This window comes from Lissotriton helveticus, chromosome 2_1 (assembly GCF_964261635.1).
Source record: "Lissotriton helveticus chromosome 2_1, aLisHel1.1, whole genome shotgun sequence".
Lineage (NCBI taxonomy): Eukaryota > Metazoa > Chordata > Amphibia > Caudata > Salamandridae > Lissotriton > Lissotriton helveticus.
Window position 1 is genome coordinate 378,210,743 of NC_136059.1, and position 16,338 is coordinate 378,227,080.

The following is a 16,338-nucleotide window of genomic DNA, read 5'->3' on the forward strand; positions in this document are numbered from 1 at the left end:
GTTGATACCAGTGGCCGAGCAGGATGTCCTCCAGTGAGCCGGTCCTGCCTCTACACCTGACAGTCAAGTCGGGATTGCGCCACCAATGGCCCGAGATCACAGGGAACCCAAGGCTCCTCACAGCTATTGGGTCACAAGCCACCGGGCGGCTGCGGGTACGAGCCACAGCATCTTGCCCTCAACATGGGCACCAGTCCAGGGGGTGAGTATGCAGAGATGCCTCTGATCTCTGCAGCTGTTGCAAATTACGACCACTGGAGCTTCACACACTAGTAGTCCATCATCTGCCATGCCCCCAAAGGTACTGCCTGTTAATGGCCGTATCATGCGTTAGTGATATATTTTGGACTAAGCGCTCCAAAATGCAACACTGGGCATGCGCTCCAGTCCCCAATATTCTCCTACGTATTGCTTATTCGATGCACTTGTTCTTTCTATAATGTTTGCATCTCTCACAACATTTATTAATTGAATGATGTAACATTGGTAGCAGCAGTCCACTCTGAAAAGTATTTCAGCGCCTCTGAATTGAAAAACAGGACCTACCACCAGAGGTTAACACTAGGCCTGGGCAGAACTCATGGAGTTTCACTCAGCGAGATTCCATGAAATTCTTAGAACTGGCAGAATTAGGCCCGTTGCACTGCTCGTACTGTGATTGAGCAGCGGGAGCTGGTTCCGCACAGAAAAATCAGCATGAACATCACAGCGCAGCACGCCAGTGGGAGCAGCTTCTCGAGTTGATTTTCCTGCCACTCTAGTAGATTTTGTACTCGAGAGGCAGCTCTCTGACCATGAATGGTCAAGGCCACAATCACCCGCCCACATTGGAGAAATCTCACCCGGTGCCCCCCAAGACACTGGAAATTGCACTAGGGAACGCCAAATCCCACTCACACAATGAATTCCTATCACTTAAGCTCATACTGCAGAAAGCAGGGACTTAATACAGCCTGCTATACCCTGTAAGGCTCCGTATCCTGATGGGAGGTAGACCACATGTTTTCTCGATCACCACATAAGCCAACAAATTTCGGAGGCAAAACCTGCAATGATATCTGCCATGAGATATGGCTATCTGGAAGAACAATTATGACGCATGAGCGGCAATGATTAGACTCTCACAGTGATGGAAGAAACTCCAGGAATGTAGCACATAGAACTGAGTTTAAGCATCGAGGATGCTGTCCAGATTCATGCAATTGTGCCTCCAGAGCACTCCTTGCATTGCATCCTTATAGTGTTTAGTGTTACCTCCAATGATTGCTGTAAATGTTAACACACTGAAGGGGGAATGGAGTGGAGCTAGTTCCAGGGGGTGTGTGCCCTGGACATTCTCTTGGCTGTGCAGGGATTTTCCTCCCAAAGTAGTTTAAAGGCACAATATGTTTGGCAACTGTCGATGCAGGAACACATCCTTTTCTCTCTTCAAACCGCAGACAGAGAATGTATACATGGAAGATATTGATCACTCCAACAAACTTTAACCTCTGCCAACAACTGTCCATGTGAGGTTTGTGTCTTCCTCGGTCTTTGTTCCCCTCCCACCAAGGGAGCTCCCCTTCTTTTAGAAAGTGACCAGCAACCACCCCTACCTAGGCCAGTTCAGTTGATAGCCCATCCACTTTGTGTGAATAATTTAATTGTCATAAAAGGACCATGCATTGCCAAATAAGCAGGAATACTAAAACACATCACATCTCGTCTGATGAGACTGGAAGGTGATCTATGAAATCTAGAAAGTTACTACTATGAGAGGAAAGAAACAGCACCTCTAGCCACACTGAGTGCAAAATAAATATCATGAGACAGCATAAAGTGAACTCAGCTACCTGAGCAAGGAGTCCAAGGCTTAAACATACAGGGAAGAGGACAGACCCAGTAAAACGTAGGCAAGTCTGAAAAACTAATTTAGACACCATAGGATTGGAGAGAGAAGATGGTTCAATAGCTACTGATGCTGAAAGCATCCTTGAGCTTTTTAAGATTTCTATGCAAAATTATATGCAAACAAAACCAGCACACTGAAGAGGAGTTAGGTAATTTCCTTGAATTCATAGAATTAGCCTAGCTGGGAGTGGTGCACAGATGATTCCTAGACACGCCAATCACAACTTTAATCCAGTTTGTGCACCAAGGCTTAGGTCTACACATGACTCAGAATAGATTGTGGACCTGAAGGGGCAGAACAAGTAAGCCCTCATAGTGATTGCAGGAATACTGTCTCTGGCACGGGCTTCATACATGTATTGTGGTGGTGACAACATACCATTATTTGTAATAATTATAGTCTCACCAGTCCTTTTTTACCTGCATCATGTGAATGGAATGCTACTGGCCCATTCGCTCAAAGATCCACCACTAACAGCGGGCGAGGATGTGGCCTAACGGCAGGGCGATTGACATCAAAGCTGGGGTTCGAGTCTTGGCAGGGACGCTCAACATCCTGTGATTCTGGGCAAGTCACTTAATCTGCCTGTGCCTAACAATATCCTGTGTCCATCTGTAACTGGTGCTCATGTATTGTATTGTATTGTAATTGCATTTATATAGCACTTACTACCCCTGACGAGGCGTCAAAGTGCTTTTTCCACGAGTAGCACGCTTCTCCGGAACCCAAGAAGGATTAGTGTTGAATTAGTATAGTGAAATATGAAAGTAATTTGAGTAGTGGATGTAAAGCGCTTTGATACCTTTGGGTCTAGTACGAGCTACATAAAACAAAAAAACAAAAAAAACAGTGAACCTGCGATCCTTATACTGAGATACAATGCACCTGAACATGTGCATGTGTGTGATGTATGCTAGTAGATTTGGTATGTAGTGCATAAGTGAACTCGAGTGACAATGGCCTGTGGGTTTCAAATATGGTATGTTTTACAAAGCATTATTCAGTGTAGAACCTTGTCTAATCATTGACTGAATAGACTGGAGATGACTCCGCGGCTCAATGAAGGAGTGAATCATTTAATAAGTGAGCAGTGGGTGAATTAATAATTTCAAAATTGATGCCAATGAGTACAGGTTTTAGGTACATGGAGCAAACGGTCTCAATGCGCACACCAAGGATAAGTGCTTTGGTCTTCATTATAATTGCTCCAATAAAACATCTCCCGCCCCAAACAATACCACCAATAATCCAGTGAAACATGCATAGCTCGGGTGTATTTAACACTGTTCACCAATTTATCACCACAAAGTATTAAGCAAAAAGCATTAAGATTTGAACTAAAATGGTAGAACAAAAGACATAACCATGTAGTGTCTGAATGGCACAACATGAGACTAGGAAAACAGGCCATCAATCCTGGCTTCCACTTGCCTACATTTCATTATCCTAGAAAATAATTTTCACACTGCCTCCTATTACTTCATCATTACATGACAGCACCTTGAAATACATCATGAAAGGGTGTACTCTGCCCACAAGTAAATGTTGAGCTGGATCGGAGTCAATGGCAAGTGGTACGAGATGCAGAGAGATGCGTCAACATCGAAGAAACTTGCTATGTCCCTGTGACTTAGAGCAGGGAGCCAGCCAATTGATCCATAGGGATTAACTGGAGTTCTTAGTCCACATAGGCAGGGTGGATTCAGCAGGGCAGTTCACAGCAGCAGAAGAGTCCAGGCGCAGCACTTGCAGTCCTTGGGTAGCACAGCAGTCCCCGGTCTGCAAGCAGGTCAGCAGGGCAGCTTTCACAGCTTAGCGGCTCTTCTTTCTGGCAGAATCTACAGGTCCAGTAGTGATCTGAAGAGTTTGGTCTGAGTGTCCACTATTTATAATTGGTGCCCACTTTGAAGCAGAAGTGGTTTGTAGAGGCTTCCACCTGTAGAGGTGTTTTAATTTTCATGTTCCTTACCCAGGTGCCAGCTCGACAGGGTATATAAAAAACTAGTTTCAGATCCTTGTGAGTGTGCTGGGGCACAGGCTTTGTGATGTGCAAGTGTGGTAGGTTACAACCCCACCACCCTATGAAGTCAGAGGTGGACCATCCTGCCAACATCTATTTCCTGTTTGTCTCACTGTCTGGGAGTAATACACAAAATCTAACTGCCAGCTACACCTAATCATGTGAACCAAGTTACTAACTTTCTAAAAGTGCCATTTTCAGTATAGTGACTTAAAATCCGACTTTAACATTAAAGAGGGGTTTAAACTACAATTCTTTAGACTACAATCTCGACATTGCCATCTGCTCCCAATTGAAAGTTACCACTTACTTAATGTAATATGGGAACCTAATGTTATTCTATGGGAGAGGTAGGCCTCGCAGCAGTGAAAAACGAATTTAGGAGCTGTTCACTACCACGACATGTAAAACTTGAAAGTAAATGTCCAGCCCTTTAAATACACTCCTCCCTGCCCTATGAGCTTGTAGGGCTTATCCTAGAGGTGACTTACATGTAATAAAAAGGGAGGTTTAGGCCTGGCATAAGGTTTATCTTGCCAGGTCGAGATGACAGTTTAAAACTGCCCGTACAGGCTGCAATGGCAGCCTTGAGACAAGTGGTTGGTACAATGGGTGCTGCAGGCCCATTAGTAGCATGCAATTTACAAGCCCTGGGTACATGTAGTACACCTTTACTGGAGACTTACATAAAAAGTAAGCGTGCATATTGGGTGTAAGCTTTAAAACCATTTGTTTGGAATTGTTTGTTTTAAAGCACTGAAGTGCTGCAGGCATGAAACACAGTTGACTTCATCCTAGGAACAAAAAAAGTCCCTCATAAGTGGTAAAACTGCCTTAATCTTCCCAACTCACTGCCAGTACAGGCCTGGGTATTAATTTAAGAAGAAATACGTTTAGGTACAACGATTTTTTTTTAGGAGCGCACTGCTTACAGTTCTGAATACTGGGTTGCTAAATACCAATGCTTCTTACCTTTGATGCCACCTCTTGCCTCTTTCCTTCAACACCTTACACTTCCTGTCTCTTTAACTCTTTCAAGTGCCTTTTCATCCCTGCTTTCTCACGTTGTCATTGTTTTCTTATCTATCTGTTCCTTCTCCTTTCTCTTCATTATGCATTTTTTCTCTTTTGCTCTGTATTGAAGATGTCCCCCAAAAATTTGTGCTGGCACTAACCATCTGCATCCCTTAGCACAAATTCACCGCTGCTTTCATATGTAAAAAATGTACCTAATTTCTGAAATAAATAACTTTGTAACATTTGACAGCCCTAATTTTGCTTTTCCTTTTGGGAGCACCATATGCCAATTACGCGCAGGAGCTTTAGTGTAAAACTATCACTGTTTAGAAGTATGCTTCACCAGAAGTGTAAATGGAGTAGAGTTCAGTCAGCATGATGAGCAAAGACCTATGGGTAGTTATGTAAAGCACATTTTCATTAATTTGTATTGTTCAACCGAGGAAAAATATACTTGGTTCTATTCTTGATTGTAGTTAGCTTTATTATATGTGTTATCTGTGAGAAAGTGTCTCTTTTTGCATGGTCACCCCCATTTTTATGCTGACTGGTGTTGCTGTTTTCTTTTTTATTCTGTACATTGGGGAACTGCTGTCTAGGCCCCAGTGTATGTACTCAGGCCCATAAACATAATAAAATTGGCTAATCTCTAATTGACATATTTAATTTACAGCAATTTGGTGTATGAAAAGTAAACCAAGGGCATTTAAAGTTAAATGTCATCAGTGGTCTGCAGGACTTATTGGGCCATGCACTAGAGTAACAAAGCAAACATCGCTACAGGACTACCTTTGTAGCCTGGTTCCTGCAATTTTTATATCTGAAGGCAAACCTATCAAAATAACCATTTTTGACAGGAAAGAACCATACTTTTAAATATTAAACAAGTCACTCTTAAGTAGGCCTTATAGCCCACAAGGGAGGGTGTCCCAAATTTAAAAGTGGTATATACAGAAATATAATGTTGGCTTAGACCTACAGTGACTGGCCCCCAAAAACTATTATCACTGTTAAGAGCTGCAGCTGTCCTATGAGAAAAACGAGAGTTCATAATAAAAACATAATCCTGCTAACGTTTGATTGGGATAAGCTACATATAATTTTTTTATAATTAATATGTTATTCTATATATTTATAACAAATGAAATTCATTGGTGAAGTCAGATTTTAGTACATATTTAGGAAAAGTGACATTTAAAGAAACACTTTACCAACCTGAGGTTCCAGTAGGCTATTTGCATCAGCCTCCAGGCAGATGAACCCTTCCAGTTCTTCCTCTTAATGAGGTGTGCCAGAACAGGTTTGGTGGTAATGAGGAGGAGTGGACTGTTCATTTTACTAAACACACACTTGGCTAGCACAAAAGCACCCTCCAGGGACATAAAGGTTCTGCCATGTTGGATTTGCCTTAGAATAGTGAACTGTGTGCTAGTTTGTAGTACGTCGAACAAGATGTGCTCCAAAAGTGGGAAAGTTTGCCTTTGGGAACTTTTCCTCATTGGTTAGGGTGCATCCAGTGTTTAATATCCCAGCCATTGGCTAATAAATTCTACTAAAGGGCTGCAAGGTGTAAAAAGTTGACTTCATGGGGCGGTTGACTGTCTACAAGGACACAACAAGCTGCAAAATAACTTTTTCTTGAAGTTGCTAGCTGACCAGTAGCAACTGAAACTGGATTGGACCATGCTGGGGTTATCAGCAGGAGTCAGCCCACACTTCAAATTGTTGTCGCTGAGGTCTTAGAAAGCTTAGAAGTGACCAAGGGAAGCTGCCCCAGAAAGTCATAAAACTTGAGACTTACACACTTTTTGGACTTCCAATACTCTGGAGTTTTAGTGGGACCTTGCAGCAGCAGTGGCCAGTTTTGAGAATACTTTTGTGGATGCAGCTAAAGGCTTGCCCAACTGTAAAATGTTGAGCTCCATAAAAAGGACTACGTCTGAAGGTAGATTTCAGCAGCTATGAAATTTTTATTTCTCCTGCTCAGAGCTTTATCCACAAAAACCATTGATTTCAACTGGACCTTGTCCAGCAGCTCTTTGACTTCAAAAGGATTTCGTCAGATACAGTCTGCAACTTGGCCCTGTCTGAGGATTTTTACTTCAATTTTACAGACTAAGCCAGAAGGTAAAATATTAGACCTGGTCAAAATCGCTTGGTGTAGCCAACCCAACATTTCATCACCGTCAGCCAGAAATCACACCTAGGTCCGAGTCAACTGTGACCAGTGACTAATTAGTGCTATACTGTTCTTGGTGCATTTTGCCTTACATCATTAAAAACCTATCTCTGGTCCCCCTCACTGGATTTTTGTCATTTTTTTGTCATTTTACTCATTACATTTTTCCCTGTTTCTATACATTGTGGGATTTTTTGTGTGTTGTGTTTTGACATTTCCAATGTTTTGTTATTGCTAAATACTTTACACATTTTCCTAAGTTAAGCCTGTCTGGTCTGTATTTTAGTTGTGTGAGTATTGAGAACAGGTTTTAATTATTTTAACTGTTTTTACCCCAACAAATTGGTGCTCTGATTCCCTGTGGTAAAGTCACATTCACCACAATTAATAACCACCTTTCTGACAGCATCAGATAGTACATATTCTGGAAAAGCAGCAGAACAGACATTGAAACTTATTAAATATGAAAACTGCCTAGTAAGATGAGGTTAATTGTACCGACTTTATAAGCTTACAGAAAGAGAATGCAATGTTCTTATATTAAGTTTCTTCCCTTGAAAAATTGCTTTTACTGTGCTATAAATTGCACAGCCTTCTTTTTGTTTCAACTTGTCCCATGATAACTTGTACTTGAATATTTTAGTGTCAATAATAGATACTCTAGAGGAGAATGCATTATTTAGTGTGCAGTGCAGACAATGTACAAATCGATGTCTCAAAGATAAGATTTCAGCACCATGAGTAAGCATTGTGGACATTGATTAGATTACAATGCAAATATATTTGATGCATATATTTTCTCATAATGGCTCATAATGCTGTTTTTTGGGTCAAAATGAATTCGTAATAGGTTTGTCCCAGCCGAGAAAATAGAAAAGGTTAAATCATTAAGATAACATTAAGAAATCCCAGACATGCCTACAGCAATAATATTGAATAATCGCCAAACTTTAGTGATTATCAAATCTAGCAAGAGGAGATATAGAAGCCCTTACACAGGAATGAGAAAAAAAAGTGGACAGTGGCACGGTCTTTACTTCTGAATTTGCTTAAACCATTCTGACGTTGTACTGCAATTCTACAAGCTGGCAAACCCATTCACACCAAAACACAAGAGCCCGAGCTTTGTGTAAATAATCAAAGAGAATAAACAACAAAATCTAAATCACAACCAGCCATATTTACCTGCCCAGATTCTGCAGTTGATGACACCCTTAATGAAATAAGTAAGAAAGCCTATAAAAAATTAAAAACATTTATGAGTAATTTAACAGCAAAAACAGCAATCTTAAAGAACGCTGAATTTAACCTTGAAATTTTCTTCTTCATGTTTTTTATTTGAACTTATATTGTGATCGCATGTGCGATTTTATGTTGTTGATTGTGTCTATCTTGCAAAGTGACCCTATGCCATTGGCCACGCCTAAAAAGTGCCAAGTAAACCAATAAGTAAAACAGCAACGCATTCTACACAGCAGCAAAATACAAAATAATAATTTAAATCATGACACAGTAAGAAAGCACTTATATAAAATGCAAATGTAAGTGGATGTAAAATAAATTAAATGAAAATTAGGTCTAGCCAGAATTTAATTTACCCCGGAGAAGACGGTGCAATTTTAGTAATTCTGTATTACTATTTTGTGCGGAAGTACCAATAATTATGCAACTGCTCCTGCTTATGTAATCAGTTGCGGCCAGTGCAGGTAAGCGTGGTGAGGCGGGCGGGGGGAATTGGATTTATTTTATTTTATTTACGTCTGTTGACTCCCCCTTTTCCCGCTCCACCCCACCGCGCTTACCTGCACTGGCAACAACTGTGTAATTAAGAGAAATTTGGAGGAAAAAATCCTATTTTGATATCATACTTAGCAAGAACACACAGCCTCTCGCACTTGCTATTCATGTACTGCTGTATTTCGTGCTGTTTCTTAGCACTAAATGGTGTGTGTGTGCGGGTGTGTGTGTGTGTTCGCACGTCTATATTTGCAAAAAGGAAAATCTGAGTCCTTTAGTCCTAATAGCTTTGAATAGGAAATGTATGTCTATGTGCTGTCCGGTTTTTGCTTCTGAAAATCTGGTCACTCTACAACAGGAGCACCACAGCACAGGCCTCAGACATAACTGAAGGCCACAAGAAGCACCACCACAAAAGACAAACACCACAGCACAACTCCAACTAGAGGCACAAAGTCAGACACCGGCAATAAACACAGATGCAGGATTATACAAGAAGAGACAGATCAATTGGAGGCTGATGAAAAACACCACCAGAGATCGCCCTGAGGCCTACAATGGCAGTCAGGCCCAACCAGTGAATGCAGCTACATTACGAACATTTGGCATATCAACAGACAGTTGCAAATTGACCAACTCCAAAGGAGAGTAATTAGCAGTTTCATAGCAACAAGGAGCCAGTGAGGACAAGATCCCTGCCAGCATTCCAGCCCTGAGCCACATTTAAGCTAAAAAGGCAAAACCCTAGGTGTGTTGAGGGTACAACAGACTATGTGATATAGCCACAGCAAAGTCAAGACAATTCCCATTACCAAAAGTGCGGACTTAAATGCAGAGCTTCCACAGGGAATCCAATGGACAACCATGAACACAGCAAGCAAAGTCAAACCTCAGAAGGTTATACATCAACAAAGAGGCAACAGACAGTAGGACGACCCAAGACTAAGGGGCACTAAGATCCACATTGTGTCAGTTTGCATGAACGTAGTCTGCAGTATCCAATGGAAATATAGCTCTTTTATGACTCTCAACCCCCATATGAGTGACCACAGATATAGGAATATGAAAGCCAGTGGTAGACACTTAGAAAAGGGAGTTGGATAAGAAAGTAAACAAAGACACAGGATTCTACCACTTCTGCCTTATCACTTGCTGGACAGTAACTTCGGCAGAACATAATGAAATCATGTCGGGCAAAAGATATCTTTAAAGTGTCTTGTCATTTAGAGAACTGAACAGAACTGCAAGTGTGAATGGATATACCAGAACAGTATCTCTGTTTAACCAACTGTATGCACTTCAATACGGGATGGGTAATTCCTGAAAAAGTTAACAAACAATATGCATCTCAGATATATTTGCGTGTTGGTATTCTTCCCTAGGATTTGGAGAACTGTCTCACACACAGCATGCTCTCTTATGGAACATGAATTAGGGTTTCTACTTGGCTTCTGAAGGACTGCACTATTGTTAATATCTTGCTGGTTCCTAATCTATCTTAGAAATTGTATATGCTTGTATATGCTTACTAGAACTGTAACACCTTAAAAATGACATTCATAAATACAAATGGAATAATCCACTTTAAGAGTCCTCACTGTTTCTTCACAGGATAACCTTGGTTAAATATAAATCATTTTTAATACTTCAGGTAAATTGTCAAGGGAAGAGTTCAAAGATTATTTTCATCAACAACAGAATTTCAAGATACTGCTTTGTAATTCCATTGTCTGTTCACAAAAATCCTTTAGCAAGCAACAGGGTTTTGCATTAAAAATTGAAATCCAAGTCCTGGCTGCAGCAATAGTGTAGAACAATTTACTAGCAAAGGATGCCACGAACCACAAGGGAAGTTATACCCAGTTATAGACCAACCTACTGCTCTTCACAGATGCAGTTAAGGGAAGGCTTGCTATGGCTGCTGAAACTCTCTCCTCAACAGATGCTAAAGGGAATCAGGCTCGGAACACTGTTAAGGAAACTGACCTGACTGATCACAGTGTCAATCAGAGATGACACGGAAATGACAAATTCAGAGGTGAAATATTTATGAACTAATCTGTCATCTTTTCAAACATCATTGCATTCTACAGACAAGACATACAGGAGACTAGCTACTGAAGGAGCATATAGAGCAGATGTCCAAAGACTAGGTCGTCATAATGAACTTTAGAAATGGTTGAGCAAAACAATTGACTTGGAGAACAAAACAAAAAAATGAAAAGGGAGGTCTCCTCACAATCCGTTAGGGGACGAGGAGAAAAACCAATGTAACAAATGACAAGAAGTCCCTAGTTGGCCTATAGATCAGGCAGAGAGGGAGATTCCTCAGTTAGAATGACAAGGGGTGAAGGGGAGGGAGGGGGAAGCTAATTAGCCAACAGATGCCATAACCACATGAAAAATAAATCACAAATATTGAGGGAAAATTATAAAAACACAATTCAAACCACAAAGTGTATGTACTTGTACAAATTTTTAATTCACGATATACAAAAGTTAATATCAATACCAGTTTAAAAAAACATAAAAATGTACTTGTAAATGTACATGGGTACAAAAGAATAATTTAAAAACACAAGAACACAAGTTGTCGACGCAGCGTTTCGGTTTCTATGATTTTGACCTTCATCAGGACAGGGTTTCTAGAAGAAGAAACATCTTATTTAGAAAAGGATCTATTACATTTTAATCATCAGTTTGTTCACACATTATTAACATTAAAAGACCCATATTATCTGGCATGATTGCTTGACAAGTACAGTGTCACATTTTTCTTTTAACATAGGTGGGCACATTTCCGCCTCTTTTATTAAACATGTGGTATGGTCTTGGGGGGAAAAAGGGGGGGGGGAAACCCTTGGAAGGCTAGGGTTTATAGAATATTACACAAACCCAGTGATTGTGGTAGGGGTAACACATGACTAATAAAATGTTGTGGCCAGTTTTTTAATAATTACTGGAGCAAGTGGCGGTTTACAAATTTACTGCCGTTACAAAAAACCCATAATGATGCAGTTGTACCAGTACCTTTGGAAAGAGAAGACAGGATCCTCTCTATTGGGTTCTGTATACGTGTTGTTGCATCCAAACTTTTGGAGGCACGTTCCCTTGAGTGATGTGGTAGTTCTAAAAAGAATATTTGTATTTATCATCTCAGGTCATCATAGGGTTTACTGCTACGGTATTAAGACAACCTGAAGAATTACCTTTACAGTTAGTCTTATTGGTGTATCCTTTAGTTCTATTCACCAATGAGATGGTTCAAGTGCGAACTCTGTAGTGGCTATCTTCATCAATTAGATAGTCTCAGTCGGAGCCCTGTGTTGTGGCAGAGAACGGATAGATACACTGTATGATCTCTCTACTAATATCTCGAGAATTTCTAATAGGAACAGTATGTTTGATTACCTTAAATGAATTCGGTATTCCTGGTATACGTGTCGATATAAAACGTTACTCAGGTTGATCAGATGGATCTCTTTAGAGGTTACTCTCGTCAATTAGTAATGCTCTGTCGGAGTCCAAAGGCGTCCACTATATTGGGAGAAGCCATATATACACTATTTCATAATTCTGGTTTGGAATAATTTAACATGTCTATAGTACTGAACTTTTATTGTAATTACCTTATGTCTTTATGGAATGAAGTGGGAGAGTGCAGGTAGCCACCGATAATTCATTAATCACTGGTCATTTCTGGAGAGGGGGTGATGGACACCAATTTAATGATTTGAACACTGTTTATATTCGCTTACAGGTAAGATCAGAGTTGTTCAACACTTACCCAAATATGTATCATTTTGAATGTATATTTTTAACAAAAATATAGTGGTCCAGGAACTGGTGTCGCGTCGCAGGAAGTAACTTGCTGCGGGGAAATGATATATCTCTGCGCTGGGTAAGTAATATCACCAGGCTGGAGAAAGACGTGCATAATATTAGTATATGCTGTTTTTTTAAAAATGTTTACAGTATACTAATTAACTCAGTGGTACTGAAAACTCTTATTCAACATGTTGAACCACCCTATTTATTATTACAGTTCCTCGCTTGTTCCTTATAGCGGGGGTATGCCAGTGTTTATGCATTATTTGATGGAGATAAGTTGATGGAGATAAGTTAGTTGGGACAGACATTTTATTTACTTTATGTCTGGCCTCTAGCAGGAGCCTATTGCTCAGCACCGTGCTTCGTTATGCTATTGCTTAAGGTTAACAGCCCCACATTGCCTGTGGTGGGAGCTTACTGCTCAGCGCTGCGCTCCCCTTCACCCCTTGTCATTCTAACTGAGGAATCTCCCTCTCTGCCCGATCTATAGGCCAACTAGGGACTTCTTGTCATTTGTTACATTGGTTTTTCTCCTCGTCCCCTAACGGATTGTGAGGAGACCTCCCTTTTCATTTTTTTGTCTTTATACGGTTTGTCAACCGGGGAGGTGGTTCTTAACATACCTCAGAGCAAATTTAGCTCCCCAGGCCACTATGGAAGGCCTAAAAACACTCAGCTATAGTGAGGATCAATTTAACAAGATCATAAATAGCACTATCAAAAATGTAACAACTATCAATACTAGTAACAGCGATGAGGAAGAATGGCGCATTCTGTGGAACAACAAAAAGAGAATAATAAGAACAGAATTACATTCAGATTTCCTAATAGACTACTGCAGACACGGGACTATCCCCAAAGGCCTCCAGGTGGCTAACGAGCCCGGTATCTTCATAAATAATCAAAAATTCATCAAGAATTGGACCCTTATAGCAAACAGATGTAGCAGAGACTGGATGCTGTTAATAATAGAAACGGCAACCGACATCTTGATTATAGAAAGAGAGGAACTAAAAGACCTAGAGAAAAAACTAGAAGAATGCACTGGTCTGGAAGAAGCTCGGAAAAAACTAGAAGACATCCAAAATGATGTGAATGGCTATAGGGATTATCTGATAAACAAAAAGAGTAATAAACTGAAGAAAGATATAGAAAAATATAATCCGGAACACGTTTATCCCTATCTGCAGAAAGATTATTATGAGCGACCACGTGAATACCCCCAGTCTCGTAGACCAGGACCACAAAATCAAAGACAAAATTTCCAACGTAAAAAGGTGAGGTTTTTCGACACTTCGTACACAAGTTCTGACTCAGAAACCGAAGTAACTGAGAACGGACAACACTCTTCCCTAAAAGACAAAGATACGACTGGAGCTCAATCGAGAGATACCCTCTCTTTTTTAGAGCAGCGACAAAACTTTTCCCACAACCGAGGGAGAGCGAGAGGCAAGAACAACTACACCCCTCGACCTCAATACAATCACCGATATCAGACAAGGAGCCAGAAAACCTGGGAAACGTAAAAAAAGCACCTGTAATTAATCTATCAGAGACTAACCTAACAGAGATAGAAGTAAAACTTTTAGAAAAGGGCTTAGGCTTTGCTATTGCATCCCCCGTAGATAGGTTCAACTTGGAGAGAGACCTTCAGGCTTTCTTTAGGAAAGTCAGATTGCTAACTTTTTTTGAAGATAAAGAAAAAACACCCTCTTCCAATAAATCCGGGCTAAAACCCAAATCTTCATGGACCCCAAACATAGGCCAAATAAACAAGAATATAGAAGCCTTTGAGATAGTAGTTGAGAAGGGTATTTCTGATCTCCTAGATCAAAAGAATTGGACTAACTTAAATTTAAAAAAAGAAGAAAAACAGGCGCTACAAAAACTGCAGAATTGCCAAACACTGACGATTAAACCCGCAGACAAAGGCGGTAGCATTGTGATTATGTCCACGCAACAATACACCGAAAAAATGCGTGTGTTATTAGACAATCAGGATCACTATAAACAGGTCAAAAGAGAAGACTGGTTACAATTAAAAACCACAGTCAAAAGAACACTAGACCTAGCATTAGAAGATGAGGTGATTTGTAACGAAGAATATAAATACCTCTTCAACGAAAATCCGGTGATTCCGGCTCTCTACGGGCTACCGAAAGTACATAAAGACATCTTGAACCCACCAATGAGACCCATTGTGTCCAGTATCGGTTCCCTTACAGAGCCTTTAAGTCAATACGCAGACATTTTTCTCCAACCCTATGTCATTAACCAAAAAGCCTATGTTAAAGACACAGGAGACTTTATTCAGAAACTTGAGGGAATTCCTTTTAACAGTGACACCCAATTTTTGGTAACCCTCGACATAGAGGCTTTGTATACAAATATACCCCAAGATAGTACCATTGAAATGATAGAAAGCCTTTTTGTAAGTCAAGAGAGGGACCTTAATGCTCAAGAAACCTTTATAGTCGACTGTGTGACATTAGTCTTGAAAAACAATATTTTTATGTTCCAAAACGATTTTTTTAAACAAACCAAAGGGACCAGCATGGGAGCCACATGTGCGCCGAGCCTGGCATGTCTATACGTGGCTAGATTCGAAGATAACCACATTTTTAATACTATGGCACCATTCTATGAGAACATATCCAATTGGTCTAGGTATATAGACGATGTCTTCTTCATATGGACAGGCCCAGTAGAAACATTGGAAGAATTCATCATATGGCTAAATTTAGGTGATAGTAATTTGAAATTCACTTCTAATTATGACACACAGCAGTGTGAATTTTTAGACATTTTGATCAAGAATGACGAGAATAAACTATCAGTTGAGTTGTTTACTAAAAAAACCGATCGCAACACCATGCTGCATTATGATAGCTTCCACCCACCGTGCCAGAAAGACAATATACCTTTCGGCCAATTTCTCAGGCTGAGACGAAACTGCACCAAGATGCTAGATTTCGATAAACATGCCAAAACCCTCACCGAGAAATTTATCAATCGTGGCTATCCAAAACGTATGATCAGACACGCTTATAAAGGAGCAAAATATTATAATAGGGATAACCTCCTGCAGAATAAACAAAAGAAAACCGAAGCAAACAAACCTCTCATTTTTGTGACCAATTACAGTTCCGTTAGTAACAAAATAAAGAATATCATTAACCGAAATTGGCACCTTGTGACCAATAAGAACAAAGAAAAATTACCCAAACCCATGTTTGCGTTCAGACGCAATAAAACGATAAGAAATAGTTTAGTTCATACGTACAGGGAAATAAAACCTGATCTACAACAAAGCATGAACAATGCTCCCTTGCCAACAGGCACTTTTCCATGTGGTAACTGTGGCAACTGTAAGTCAATAATTAAGGGTGACTGTATAGATGTAAATAAAAACACTCACAAAATTCAATCAATGATGAACTGTAGGTCAAAAAATTTAATATACCTGATTAAATGCCCCTGTAATCTGCCATATATAGGCGAAACATCTAGAGAGGTCCGACTAAGACTGAATGAACACAGATCTGCCATAAGAACTAAAAAGAAAGGAGCACCTCTCACTGAACACTGGCAGGAGGCCAAGCACACACTGGAAGACCTATCCTGGTGCGTGTTGGAACAAATACACATGAGTGCCAGAGGAGG